Here is a 16347-nt window from a genome sequence, read left to right as displayed (position 1 = left end):
TAACCCTAGTAGCACTTGTACATAACCCTAGTTGCACTTGTACATAACCCTAGTTGCACTTTTACATAACCCTAGTTGCACTTGTACATAACCCTAGTTGCACTTTTACATAACCCTAGTTGCACTTGTACATAACCCTAGTAGCACTTGTACATAACCCTAGTTGCACTTGTACATAACCCTAGTAGCACTTTTATATAACCCTAGTTGCACTTGTACATAGCCCTAGTTGCACTTGTACATAACCCTAGTTGCACTTTTACATAACCCTAGTTGCACTTGTACATAACCCTAGTTGCACTTGTACATAACCCTAGTAGCACTTGTACATAACCCTAGTAGCACTTGTACATAACCCTAGTTGCACTTGTACGTAACCCTAGTTGCACTTGTACATAACCCTAGTTGCACTTGTACATAACCCTAGTAGCACTTGTACATAACCCTAGTTGCACTTGTACATAACCCTAGAAGCACTTGTACATAACCCTAGTAGCACTTGTACATAACCCTACTTTCACTTGTACATAACCCTAGTTGCACTTGTACATAACCCTAGTTGCACTTGTACATAGCCCTAGTTGCACTTGTGCATAACCCTAGTTGCACTTGTACATAACCCTATTAGCTCTTGTACATAACCCCAGTAGCACTTATACATAACCCTAGTTGCACTTGTACATAACCCTAGTAGCACTTGTACATAACCCTAGTAGCACTTGTACATAACCCTAGTTGCACTTGTACATAACCCTAGTTGCACTTGTACATAACCCTAGTGGCACTTGTACATAACCCTAGTTGCACTTGTACATAACCCTTGTTGCACTTGTACATAACCCTAGTGGCACTTGTGTCCTTGTACATAACCCTATTAGCTCTTGTACATAACCCTAGTTGCACTTGTACATAACCCTAGTTGCACTTGTATATAACCCTAGTTGCACTTGTACATAACCCTAGTTGCACTTGTACATAACCCTAGTGGCACTTGTGTCCTTGTACATAACCCTATTAGCTCTTGTACATAACCCTAGTTGCACTTGTACATAACCCTAGTTGCACTTGTACATAACCCTAGAAGCACTTGTACATAACCCTAGTTGCACTTGTACATAACCCTAGAAGCACTTGTACATAACCCTAGTTGCACTTGTACATAACCCTAGTTGCACTTGTACATAACCCTAGTTGCACTTGTACATAACCCTAGTTGCACTTGTACATAACCCTAGTTGCACTTGTACATAACCCTAGTTGCACTTGTACATAACCCTAGAAGCACTTGTACATAACCCTAGTAGCACTTGTACATAACCCTAGTTCCACTTGTACATAACCCTAGTAGCACTTGTACATAACCCTAGTTGCACTTGTACATAACCCTAGTTGCACTTGTACATAACCCTAGTTGCACTTGTACATAACCCTAGTTGCACTTGTATATAACACTAGTAGCACTTTTACATAACCCTAGTTGCACTTGTACATAACCCTAGTTGCACTTGTACATAACCCTAGTAGCACTTTTACATAACCCTAGTTGCTCTTGTACATAACCCTAGTTGCACTTGTACATAACCCTAGTTGCACTTGTACATAACCCTAGTAGGACTTGTACAGAACCCTAGTTGCACTTGTACATAACCCTAGTTGCACTTGTACATAACCCTAGTTGCACTTGTACATAGCCCTAGTTGCACTTGTACATAACCCTAGTTGCACTTGTACATAGCCCTAGTTGCACTTGTACATAACCCTAGTTGCACTTGTACATAACCCTATTAGCTCTTGTACATAACCCCAGTAGCACTTATACATAACCCTAGTTGCACTTGTACATAACCCTAGTAGCACTTGTACATAACCCTAGTAGCACTTGTACATAACCCTAGTTGCACTTGTACATAACCCTAGTTGCACTTGTACATAACCCTAGTGGCACTTGTACATAACCCTAGTTGCACTTGTACATAACCCTTGTTGCACTTGTACATAACCCTAGTGGCACTTGTGTCCTTGTACATAACCCTATTAGCTCTTGTACATAACCCTAGTTGCACTTGTACATAACCCTAGTTGCACTTGTATATAACCCTAGTTGCACTTGTACATAACCCTAGTTGCACTTGTACATAACCCTAGTGGCACTTGTGTCCTTGTACATAACCCTATTAGCTCTTGTACATAACCCTAGTTGCACTTGTACATAACCCTAGTTGCACTTGTACATAACCCTAGAAGCACTTGTACATAACCCTAGTTGCACTTGTACATAACCCTAGAAGCACTTGTACATAACCCTAGTTGCACTTGTACATAACCCTAGTTGCACTTGTACATAACCCTAGTTGCACTTGTACATAACCCTAGTTGCACTTGTACATAACCCTAGTTGCACTTGTACATAACCCTAGTTGCACTTGTACATAACCCTAGAAGCACTTGTACATAACCCTAGTAGCACTTGTACATAACCCTAGTTCCACTTGTACATAACCCTAGTAGCACTTGTACATAACCCTAGTTGCACTTGTACATAACCCTAGTTGCACTTGTACATAACCCTAGTTGCACTTGTACATAACCCTAGTTGCACTTGTATATAACACTAGTAGCACTTTTACATAACCCTAGTTGCACTTGTACATAACCCTAGTTGCACTTGTACATAACCCTAGTAGCACTTTTACATAACCCTAGTTGCACTTGTACATAACCCTAGTTGCACTTGTACATAACCCTAGTTGCACTTGTACATAACCCTAGTAGGACTTGTACAGAACCCTAGTTGCACTTGTACATAACCCTAGTTGCACTTGTACATAACCCTAGTTGCACTTGTACATAACCCTAGTTGCACTTGTACATAACCCTAGTTGCACTTGTACATAACCCTAGTAGCACTTGTACATAACCCTAGTTGCACTTGTACATAACCCTAGTTGCACTTGTACATAACCCTAGTTGCACTTGTACATAACCCTAGTTGCACTTGTACATAACCCTAGTTGCACTTGTACATAACCCTAGTTGCACTTGTACATAACCCTAGTTGCACTTTTACATAACCCTAGTTGCACTTGTACATAACCCTAGTTGCACTTTTACATAACCCTAGTTGCACTTGTACATAACCCTAGTAGCACTTGTACATAACCCTAGTTGCACTTGTACATAACCCTAGTAGCACTTTTATATAACCCTAGTTGCACTTGTACATAGCCCTAGTTGCACTTGTACATAACCCTAGTTGCACTTTTACATAACCCTAGTTGCACTTGTACATAACCCTAGTTGCACTTGTACATAACCCTAGTAGCACTTGTACATAACCCTAGTAGCACTTGTACATAACCCTAGTTGCACTTGTACATAACCCTAGTTGCACTTGTACATAACCCTAGTTGCACTTGTACATAACCCTAGTAGCACTTGTACATAACCCTAGTTGCACTTGTACATAACCCTAGAAGCACTTGTACATAACCCTAGTAGCACTTGTACATAACCCTACTTTCACTTGTACATAACCCTAGTTGCACTTGTACATAACCCTAGTTGCACTTGTACATAGCCCTAGTTGCACTTGTACATAACCCTAGTTGCACTTGTACATAACCCTATTAGCTCTTGTACATAACCCCAGTAGCACTTATACATAACCCTAGTTGCACTTGTACATAACCCTAGTAGCACTTGTACATAACCCTAGTAGCACTTGTACATAACCCTAGTTGCACTTGTACATAACCCTAGTAGCACTTGTACATAACCCTAGTAGCACTTGTACATAACCCTAGAAGCACTTGTACATAACCCTAGTAGCACTTGTACATAACCCTAGTAGCACTTGTACATAACCCTAGTAGCACTTGTACATAACCCTAGTAGCACTTGTACATAACCCTAGTTGCACTTGTACATAACCCTAGTTGCACTTGTACATAACCCTAGTGGCACTTGTACATAACCCTAGTAGCACTTTTACATAACCCTAGTAGCACTTGTACATAACCCTAGTTGCACTTGTACATAACCCTAGTAGCACTTGTACATAACCCTAGTTGCACTTGTACATAACCCTAGTTGCACTTGTACATAACCCTAGTAGCACTTGTACATAACCCTAGTAGCACTTGTACATAACTCTAGTTGCACTTGTACATAACCCTAGTTGCACTTGTACATAACCCTAGTGGCACTTGTACATAACTCTAGTTGCACTTGTACATAACCCTAGTGGGACTTGTACGTAACCCTAGTAGCACTTGTACATAACCCTAGTAGCACTTGTACATAACCCTAGTTGCACTTGTACATAACCCTAGTAGCACTTGTACATAACCCTAGTTGCACTTGTACATAACCCTAGTTGCACTTGTACATAACCCTAGTTGCACTTGTACATAACCCTAGTTGCACTTGTACATAACCCTAGTTGCACTTGTACATAACCCTAGTTGCACTTGTACATAACCCTAGTTGCACTTGTACATAACCCTAGTGGCACTTGTGTCCTTGTACATAACCATATTAGCTCTTGTACATAACCCTAGTTGCACTTGTACATAACCCTAGTTGCACTTGTACTTAACCCTAGAAACACTTGTACATAACCCTAGTTGCACTTGTACATAACCCTAGAAGCACTTGTACATAACCCTAGTTGCACTTGTACATAACCCTAGTTGCACTTGTACATAACCCTAGTTGCACTTGTACATAACACTAGTTGCACTTGTACATAACCCTAGTTGCACTTGTACATAACCCTAGAAGCACTTGTACATAACCCTAGTAGCACTTGTACATAAACCTAGTTGCACTTGTACATAACCCTAGTAGCACTTGTACATAACCCTAGTTGCACTTGTACATAACCCTAGTTGCACTTGTACATAACCCTAGTTGCACTTGTACATAACCCTAGTTGCACTTGTACATAACCCTAGTAGCGCTTTTACATAACCCTAGTTGCACTTGTACATAACCCTAGTTGCACTTGTACATAACCCTAGTAGCACTTGTACATAACCCTAGTTGCACTTGTACATAACCCTAGTTGCACTTGTACATAACCCTAGTTGCACTTGTACATAACCCTAGTTGCACTTGTATATAACCCTAGTAGCACTTTTACATAACCCTAGTTGCACTTGTACATAACCCTAGTTGCACTTGTACATAACCCTAGTTGCACTTGTACATAACCCTAGTTGCACTTGTACATAACCCTAGTAGGACTTGTACAGAACCCTAGTTGCACTTGTACATAACCCTAGTTGCACTTGTACATAACCCTAGTTGCACTTGTACATAACCCTAGTTGCACTTGTACATAACCCTAGTTGCACTTGTACATAACCCTAGTAGCACTTGTACATAACCCTAGTTGCACTTGTACATAACCCTAGTTGCACTTTTACATAACCCTAGTTGCACTTGTACATAACCCTAGTTGCACTTTTACATAACCCTAGTTGCACTTGTACATAACCCTAGTAGCACTTGTACATAACCCTAGTTGCACTTGTACATAACCCTAGTAGCACTTTTATATAACCCTAGTTGCACTTGTACATAGCCCTAGTTGCACTTGTACATAACCCTAGTTGCACTTTTACATAACCCTAGTTGCACTTGTACATAACCCTAGTTGCACTTGTACATAACCCTAGTAGCACTTGTACATAACCCTAGTAGCACTTGTACATAACCCTAGTTGCACTTGTACGTAACCCTAGTTGCACTTGTACATAACCCTAGTTGCACTTGTACATAACCCTAGTAGCACTTGTACATAACCCTAGTTGCACTTGTACATAACCCTAGAAGCACTTGTACATAACCCTAGTAGCACTTGTACATAACCCTACTTTCACTTGTACATAACCCTAGTTGCACTTGTACATAACCCTAGTTGCACTTGTACATAGCCCTAGTTGCACTTGTACATAACCCTAGTTGCACTTGTACATAACCCTATTAGCTCTTGTACATAACCCCAGTAGCACTTATACATAACCCTAGTTGCACTTGTACATAACCCTAGTAGCACTTGTACATAACCCTAGTAGCACTTGTACATAACCCTAGTTGCACTTGTACATAACCCTAGTTGCACTTGTACATAACCCTAGTGGCACTTGTACATAACCCTAGTTGCACTTGTACATAACCCTTGTTGCACTTGTACATAACCCTAGTGGCACTTGTGTCCTTGTACATAACCCTATTAGCTCTTGTACATAACCCTAGTTGCACTTGTACATAACCCTAGTTGCACTTGTATATAACCCTAGTTGCACTTGTACATAACCCTAGTTGCACTTGTACATAACCCTAGTGGCACTTGTGTCCTTGTACATAACCCTATTAGCTCTTGTACATAACCCTAGTTGCACTTGTACATAACCCTAGTTGCACTTGTACATAACCCTAGAAGCACTTGTACATAACCCTAGTTGCACTTGTACATAACCCTAGAAGCACTTGTACATAACCCTAGTTGCACTTGTACATAACCCTAGTTGCACTTGTACATAACCCTAGTTGCACTTGTACATAACCCTAGTTGCACTTGTACATAACCCTAGTTGCACTTGTACATAACCCTAGTTGCACTTGTACATAACCCTAGAAGCACTTGTACATAACCCTAGTAGCACTTGTACATAACCCTAGTTCCACTTGTACATAACCCTAGTAGCACTTGTACATAACCCTAGTTGCACTTGTACATAACCCTAGTTGCACTTGTACATAACCCTAGTTGCACTTGTACATAACCCTAGTTGCACTTGTATATAACACTAGTAGCACTTTTACATAACCCTAGTTGCACTTGTACATAACCCTAGTTGCACTTGTACATAACCCTAGTAGCACTTTTACATAACCCTAGTTGCTCTTGTACATAACCCTAGTTGCACTTGTACATAACCCTAGTTGCACTTGTACATAACCCTAGTAGGACTTGTACAGAACCCTAGTTGCACTTGTACATAACCCTAGTTGCACTTGTACATAACCCTAGTTGCACTTGTACATAGCCCTAGTTGCACTTGTACATAACCCTAGTTGCACTTGTACATAGCCCTAGTTGCACTTGTACATAACCCTAGTTGCACTTGTACATAACCCTATTAGCTCTTGTACATAACCCCAGTAGCACTTATACATAACCCTAGTTGCACTTGTACATAACCCTAGTAGCACTTGTACATAACCCTAGTAGCACTTGTACATAACCCTAGTTGCACTTGTACATAACCCTAGTTGCACTTGTACATAACCCTAGTGGCACTTGTACATAACCCTAGTTGCACTTGTACATAACCCTTGTTGCACTTGTACATAACCCTAGTGGCACTTGTGTCCTTGTACATAACCCTATTAGCTCTTGTACATAACCCTAGTTGCACTTGTACATAACCCTAGTTGCACTTGTATATAACCCTAGTTGCACTTGTACATAACCCTAGTTGCACTTGTACATAACCCTAGTGGCACTTGTGTCCTTGTACATAACCCTATTAGCTCTTGTACATAACCCTAGTTGCACTTGTACATAACCCTAGTTGCACTTGTACATAACCCTAGAAGCACTTGTACATAACCCTAGTTGCACTTGTACATAACCCTAGAAGCACTTGTACATAACCCTAGTTGCACTTGTACATAACCCTAGTTGCACTTGTACATAACCCTAGTTGCACTTGTACATAACCCTAGTTGCACTTGTACATAACCCTAGTTGCACTTGTACATAACCCTAGTTGCACTTGTACATAACCCTAGAAGCACTTGTACATAACCCTAGTAGCACTTGTACATAACCCTAGTTCCACTTGTACATAACCCTAGTAGCACTTGTACATAACCCTAGTTGCACTTGTACATAACCCTAGTTGCACTTGTACATAACCCTAGTTGCACTTGTACATAACCCTAGTTGCACTTGTATATAACACTAGTAGCACTTTTACATAACCCTAGTTGCACTTGTACATAACCCTAGTTGCACTTGTACATAACCCTAGTAGCACTTTTACATAACCCTAGTTGCACTTGTACATAACCCTAGTTGCACTTGTACATAACCCTAGTTGCACTTGTACATAACCCTAGTAGGACTTGTACAGAACCCTAGTTGCACTTGTACATAACCCTAGTTGCACTTGTACATAACCCTAGTTGCACTTGTACATAACCCTAGTTGCACTTGTACATAACCCTAGTTGCACTTGTACATAACCCTAGTAGCACTTGTACATAACCCTAGTTGCACTTGTACATAACCCTAGTTGCACTTGTACATAACCCTAGTTGCACTTGTACATAACCCTAGTTGCACTTGTACATAACCCTAGTTGCACTTGTACATAACCCTAGTTGCACTTGTACATAACCCTAGTTGCACTTTTACATAACCCTAGTTGCACTTGTACATAACCCTAGTTGCACTTTTACATAACCCTAGTTGCACTTGTACATAACCCTAGTAGCACTTGTACATAACCCTAGTTGCACTTGTACATAACCCTAGTAGCACTTTTATATAACCCTAGTTGCACTTGTACATAGCCCTAGTTGCACTTGTACATAACCCTAGTTGCACTTTTACATAACCCTAGTTGCACTTGTACATAACCCTAGTTGCACTTGTACATAACCCTAGTAGCACTTGTACATAACCCTAGTAGCACTTGTACATAACCCTAGTTGCACTTGTACATAACCCTAGTTGCACTTGTACATAACCCTAGTTGCACTTGTACATAACCCTAGTAGCACTTGTACATAACCCTAGTTGCACTTGTACATAACCCTAGAAGCACTTGTACATAACCCTAGTAGCACTTGTACATAACCCTACTTTCACTTGTACATAACCCTAGTTGCACTTGTACATAACCCTAGTTGCACTTGTACATAGCCCTAGTTGCACTTGTACATAACCCTAGTTGCACTTGTACATAACCCTATTAGCTCTTGTACATAACCCCAGTAGCACTTATACATAACCCTAGTTGCACTTGTACATAACCCTAGTAGCACTTGTACATAACCCTAGTAGCACTTGTACATAACCCTAGTTGCACTTGTACATAACCCTAGTAGCACTTGTACATAACCCTAGTAGCACTTGTACATAACCCTAGAAGCACTTGTACATAACCCTAGTAGCACTTGTACATAACCCTAGTAGCACTTGTACATAACCCTAGTAGCACTTGTACATAACCCTAGTAGCACTTGTACATAACCCTAGTTGCACTTGTACATAACCCTAGTTGCACTTGTACATAACCCTAGTGGCACTTGTACATAACCCTAGTAGCACTTTTACATAACCCTAGTAGCACTTGTACATAACCCTAGTTGCACTTGTACATAACCCTAGTAGCACTTGTACATAACCCTAGTTGCACTTGTACATAACCCTAGTTGCACTTGTACATAACCCTAGTAGCACTTGTACATAACCCTAGTAGCACTTGTACATAACTCTAGTTGCACTTGTACATAACCCTAGTTGCACTTGTACATAACCCTAGTGGCACTTGTACATAACTCTAGTTGCACTTGTACATAACCCTAGTGGGACTTGTACGTAACCCTAGTAGCACTTGTACATAACCCTAGTAGCACTTGTACATAACCCTAGTTGCACTTGTACATAACCCTAGTGGCACTTGTACATAACCCTAGTAGCACTTGTACATAACCCTAGTTGCACTTGTACATAACCCTAGTTGCACTTGTACATAACCCTAGTTGCACTTGTACATAACCCTAGTGGCAGTTGTACATAACCCTAGTGGCACTTGTACATAACCCTAGTAGCACTTGTACATAACCCTAGTTACACTTGTACATAACCCTAGTGGCACTTGTACATAACCCTAGTGGCACTTGTACATAACCCTAGTAGCACTTGTACATAACCCTAGTTACACTTGTACATAACCCTAGTAGCACTTGTACATAACCCTAGTTACACTTGTACATAACCCTAGTAGCACTTGTACATAACCCTAGTTACACTTGTACATAACCCTAGTGGCACTTGTACATAACCCTAGTGGCACTTGTACATAGCCCTAGTTGCACTTGTACATAACCCTAGTAGCACTTGTACATAACCCTAGTTACACTTGTACATAACCCTAGTGGCACTTGTACATAACCTGCCTCATGTTAACAGATGTCTCCAGCGCTTAATGATAAATATTAACCTTTTTCTGTAAACCTAAGTCAGTGGAAATTTCTTATTAGATACGTAAATAATAACATGTAAAATAGTTGGAAAGGCAGTGAAGTTGTCATTGTTCTGGATGACGTCACTAAAAGCTCTCCAGGTGTAAGTCGCCAGACGTCACTAAAAGCTCTCCAGGTGAAAGTCGCGAGACGTCACTAAATGTTGAGAAATGGCATTACCAGCTAAGTTTAAAGAGTTTGTACTTAACTTAGAAAGACAGCTCATCGCCTGCACAGCCGCCCTTGCAGACGAGGTCTTGAGAAGCTGTCGAAGTCATCTCTCAACGGGCTGTAAAGATTTATAATTTGTAAGATTATAAATTACCCCTAGGGGGTGTTATGTCAGCATATTTCATTCACTGATTGCTGACAAATTACGTACTTGTTTGGACTCAAAAGTCCGCACCTTACTGCCGACTATAGGTTGATGACAAACTCCTTGCAACTCAAGAACTGCGCAGTCCCCCGTACTACAAGAAATTCGTAACCTACCTTGCTCTTGTAGCGTGAGCTATGGTGTTCTTCACACCTTCGACAGGTATCGGTGACTTGATAGAAGCTGAAGTGTCCTTGGATGTCCACGTCTTCCATAGTCTAGGAATACGCACACTAGTACACTATGTTCCACAAGATTTGTCTTTACTATTCACAATCTTATCACTAAAGAAGCTGATCACACTTCTCTTAAGTGTTTATTGTGTTTTATGAGACACTTTGTTCACACTAACGCACAGGTCATTCTTTGTTGGTTATCCTGGCGTTATCCTTGCACAAAGGAAAAGCTGACATAGTACTTTTGCTTCCTTACCACTTCCTCGATGAAGCAAAGCAGAATGTTTAAATCTTGCTGTCTTAAGCATAGACAACAATGTCCACTATCTTTACTATGGTAATAAAGTGGGAGCAGGATTTTCCTTAATTGTCCTGCTAAAGTAAGAGATGTACTGTCTCTTATTAAAATACACTCTGCAACACTGGACTGCAAGGAGCAGCGGTCGCTTGACCACGTCGCATACTCGTACTGCATCTGCGATCAATTACTCACTGTAGCAGTAAACAAGACGCTTGCCCCTTCTGAGGGGGCTGGGCCCCTGAGGGCTGAAAGGGGCTGAAGGGGGCAGATACCCCCCTCCTGGAGAAAATTTCTCCACACTAAAAGCTCTCCGGGTGAAAGTCGCCAGACGTCACTAAAAGCTCTCCAGGTGAAAGTCGCCAGACGTCACTAAAAGCTCTCCAGGTGAAAGTCGCCAGACGTCACTAAAAGCTCTGCAAGTGAAAGCCGCCAGACTTCACTAAGAGTTCTCCAAGTGAAAGCTGCCAGACGTCACTAAAAGCTCTCCAAGTGAAAGCCTCTAGACGTCTCCATGAGCCACGATAGGATGAACTGCTAGCCTAATTTTTGTCAGTTAAATTGTATTAATATGATTCACTGAATCCAATCATTGAAAAAGTATCAGTCATGATTAAAACCTGCCTACAGTATAATGATGAATTTAAACGAACTACGAGTGGAGTACACTGCTTTCTGACATGAATCGTGTCGTGTCGCTATCTCCATGTACTCCAATAATGATATTAAAACAGGGAATTGTATTTTTATCTGAATGATAGACAAGAGACGGTGAGGAAAGCGACACACAAATAGTAAATGAGAGTAACACGCAAAAAAATCCTTTCTGAAGAAGTTACCAGATCTTTATAAAAGTTGGAAGAGTAGAGAAATAAGAGAAATACTAGATGGCGCACAGAGGCAGAATAACACGGGTATCTGGGGTTAGAAACACTCATAACAAGCAGAAAATAAACATCTGCAACATAGCATAGGTGTACCAGGACTATAACTGAAGAGAGAAAAACAAGTGCAGAACACTGCAAGTAAGGATTAGTGAAAAGTGTTTCACTAGTGTAGCTAAGGGAAAGTGCTTCACTAGTTCAGTTGCTGGGTCTGGTGCTGTTTTCGAAGATGGTGCTGATGCAAATCTAGAAATGGCGAAATAATGCGTCAGCTGGTGTTGCTGAAGGAGAGGACACAGCGTTAGAAATACAAAATATTGCTGCAGCTGGGACAGTTGCTGGTTCACATGATGCCACTGAAGACAATGTTGGAACAATTCTGGAAACAGCTGGTGATGTTGCCGCTTCTGATGCTGTTACTAAAGAGGGGGCTGGTGCAGATCTAAAAAGTACACCAGCAGAAAACCAAGCCCTCAAAAACTTCAGCAAACAGATAACAGTTTTTTTCCATTAACAAGTCGGCCGTTTCCCACCAAGGCAGTGTGACTCGAAAAAGAGGAAAAAACTTTCATCATTACTCACTCCATCACAGTCTTGCCAGAGGCGTGCCAACCCCACAGTTAAAAAAAAAAAAAATGCAACATATCAACACCCCTCCTTCAGAGTGCAGGCACTCAAGTCTGGATAACTGGTTTCCTTGAATCCCTTCATAAATGTTACTTTGCTTACACTCCAACAGCATGTCAAGTCTCCACTCTCTCCTATCTAATACGCTCACGCAAGCTTGCTGGAAGTTCATGCCCCCTCGTACACAAAACCTCCTTTACCACCTCCCTCCAACCTTTACTACAATGACCTCTACCCCGCCTTTCTTCCAATATAGACTTGTAATGCCCTCCAAGTCATCTTATTTTTTTCCAGCCTCTCAATGTCCAACCCACCTCATCAACCTTTCCTCTGCCCTCTGGATAATACTTTCAGAAACCCCGCACCTCCTAATCTCCAAGCTACGGATTCTCTGCATTATATTCACACTGGACATTGCCCTAAAACACGACATCTCCACAGCCTCCAGCTTTCTCCTTGTTGCAACATTTATCACACATGATTCACACCCATGTAAGAGCGTTGGTTCCACTATACTCTCTGCTTCTTTTTCTCCTCAGACCGCACTCACCTTTTTCCTCTCATCCATTATATGGTTCAGCTCGTCTTTCATAGACCCATCGTCTGACAAGTCTACTTCCACATATCTGAATACATTCACTTCCTCCATAGTCCCTCCCTTCAATTTGATATCTAGTCTTTCATTATATAATTTTTTTGTTATCCACATCACCTGTGCAGAGATGTGCACATTTTATGCTTTGGTTATCGATAGACATGGAATGTCCAGAAAAACGAATGGGGTGAATAATTTTGACCAGAAATATGCAGTGAACTCCAGACGAGAGGAGTGTGTCGTTCTGCCTCCTGCAAACTCTTCTTCCCTGAAATGTATTTACAGTATTATACTTCACTACACGCGAAAAGATACTAAAGTACACACTGCCCTTTATTCATATGAAAGAGAGCAGTAGGATGTTCAAGCCCCACAAATCATGGGAAACTAACTATGGTAGTTACAACCACTCAGTAGCAAGATATTTTTCAGTGCCAGGAAGCAGAAAAAATGACAATAAATTACAAAAATATTCCACCACTTCAGAACTTTGTCGGACTGGTGACACGATCATTGGCCTCCACTCCAGAATTACAAATAATAATGCCTACAATTCTACAAAACAAACAGGTAAGATATCATCATTTGTTTTTGCAAATATACACTGCCTTTAAACCATCAACCAGCAAAATACCTTTTTTGGTGGATTCCCTGCGGAGTCAAATACAGTGCTGCAGCTTTCAATGATACCCACATAAAAGAATACTTTGACGACGAAATATGGATATCGGGGCACAACTTGTTTAGATGCAACCGTAGGAACAGGCAACAAACGGGGATGGGGGATGATGATGACTTGTATGCCAAGAAGTCACTCATTTGCTCATAGTTACTCAACACAGTAAATGATTTAGATGATGATTTATCATTAACAAGTGAAAACCAAAACCTGATCATTGTGGTTGTATATACGCCGCCAGATATAACTTCGCAGAAGTTCAAGGAGCAACTACTGAAAATTGGATACTGTCAGGAAAATCTTCCAACCCCCATCCGCAAATATCTTATTCCTTGGCGATTTAAAGTTAAGATATTTAAAACAAATGAACATAAGAAATACTATAATAGCAGAGATAATTCCAGAAGGTAGCTCAGATTAACGTACACAAATGAGCTGTTGAGCCGTTGTAATAAATTCGTCTTATGCCAACTAAACAGGAAAATACTGTTGACCTTATTTTCACGAATAATGATCATCTGGTACGAAATACTGTATCGAAGGCAGTAAAGTTAAATCACAACCTTATCAAAGTTCAGACTTGAATACACAGGTCCTGACCAGCAAAATGTAAACAGTCATGAGGATGCTTTCACTAAATTCAACTATAACAACAAGAACATAAACTGGGATCATATAAATGGTGTCGTTAATAAAATATACTAGAAAAATATTTTGAATAAGAGGTACCCAAACCAGTGTCTAGAAAGATTAACTCTGTGGCACTAGAAGTATGCCCAAGGTACATTGCACTAAGGAAAAGTTACGAAGATGTTAACTAGAAAGAGACATATTACCTTTCACATGGTAATCAGTTTTGAGTTCCATTTATATGAAAAAACTGAGATAAGCCACAATGCGTATAGAGGACAACAACTCTTATCTTCACAAAGGAACTAATCGTACAAAGGCTCAAAGTACTTGATATGTTCTCACTTATGAAACGAAGGTTACGAGATCTCATTCATACCTTTAAATTAAACTAAAATTGACGCTTGAGCACAAAGTATTTGAAGTGTAAAAATAATAGCATGAACGAGACAAGAAGCGCAAAACACATTTGGGTAATGTTTTTCTTTTACAATCTGACAACAGTGGAACAGGCTTTCCTCTTAACTTTAGAAGGCTAATGACGTTATTTTTTTATAATCAGTTAGTTAGAAAATACCTTTTTAAATACAGGATTTAACTATATATAATACAAGAGCTGTTGGACGGCAGGTATTGCGATCAAAGCGAAAGACACTTGATGCAGTGCAACGGTATGTTATACACGTTTTGTTCTCAACATAGTTTCATGAGTTCACATTGCTGACTAGATACAATGAAGTAGCCGAGGAGACTGTGCTGTGTCTGGCTGTGATAACCGTAAAAGTAACGTCAGTTCGGGAACTACTCCTGGACGACCTGCTGATCGTGAACTGCTCAGGACACAATGTTGATAACAGAAGTAAAAGTAGACCATACCCCCGGCCGGGATTGAACCCGCGGTCATAGTCTCAAAACTCCAGCCCGTCGCGTTAGCCACTAGACCAGCTAGTCACAGAGGTGCCTGTGCTAACTTTCCTATGGTGTAGAAATATACCTAGTTGGATGAATCTTATTGTGGCTAGCTGGTCTAGTGGCTAACGCGACGGGCTGGAGTTTTGAGACTCTATGACCGCGGGTTTAATCCCGGCCGGGGGTATGGTTTATTTGCAATCGTGTCATTACGATTTCTTGAGTCAAGTAAAAGTAGAAATAGTAGTAGTGGTTGTTGTAATCTACATCATAAATCTACTTCCATATTTAACTATTACACACCCATGTATTGTTCGGGAAGAAAGATTCCCACTATGTGGTGGTCAGGAGTGATATCTGGCAACTCAGACAGTAAACAGACTCCTTTTCTGAACGAATTAACTCAGTGTAACGACGATGGTGAATTGTTGACAGAATTAATTGCCATTATATTCTATATTTATTTACAAGCAGATTTATGTTCTCATACGTAATTAGACGGTTAAGATATTGATGGTTGTATTGTAGCATCGGTTTATTTTCTTGGTTTGGATTAATCATTTCTGTTTACGAACTTGTTGTTATAGTTTCATACAACTGTGTAAAGTGTGTAAATTAGATTTAGAGGTGAATATGCAACTCAGCCTTGTGAACAACCATTAACTAACAAAACATTCAGTATTAAAGCTTCATTATACCTCTGACCTGTTTACATATGTGACAGAGCAATTAGAAATAGCACGATACTGTAATATATGTGCTTACTTACCATGGAGTGTAAAAGTTACACAATGGAAAGTCGACTCGAATGAAAATATTTGTAAGTGATGTCAGTCCATGGTGATGACCTGACAATTGATAGTGTGTGTGTACTCTTCTATTTGTGGTTGCAGGGGTCGAGACTCGG

This window comes from Cherax quadricarinatus, chromosome 9, assembly GCF_038502225.1.
Source record: "Cherax quadricarinatus isolate ZL_2023a chromosome 9, ASM3850222v1, whole genome shotgun sequence".
NCBI classification, from domain to species: Eukaryota; Metazoa; Arthropoda; class Malacostraca; order Decapoda; family Parastacidae; genus Cherax; species Cherax quadricarinatus.
This window is presented reverse-complemented; position numbering follows the sequence as displayed.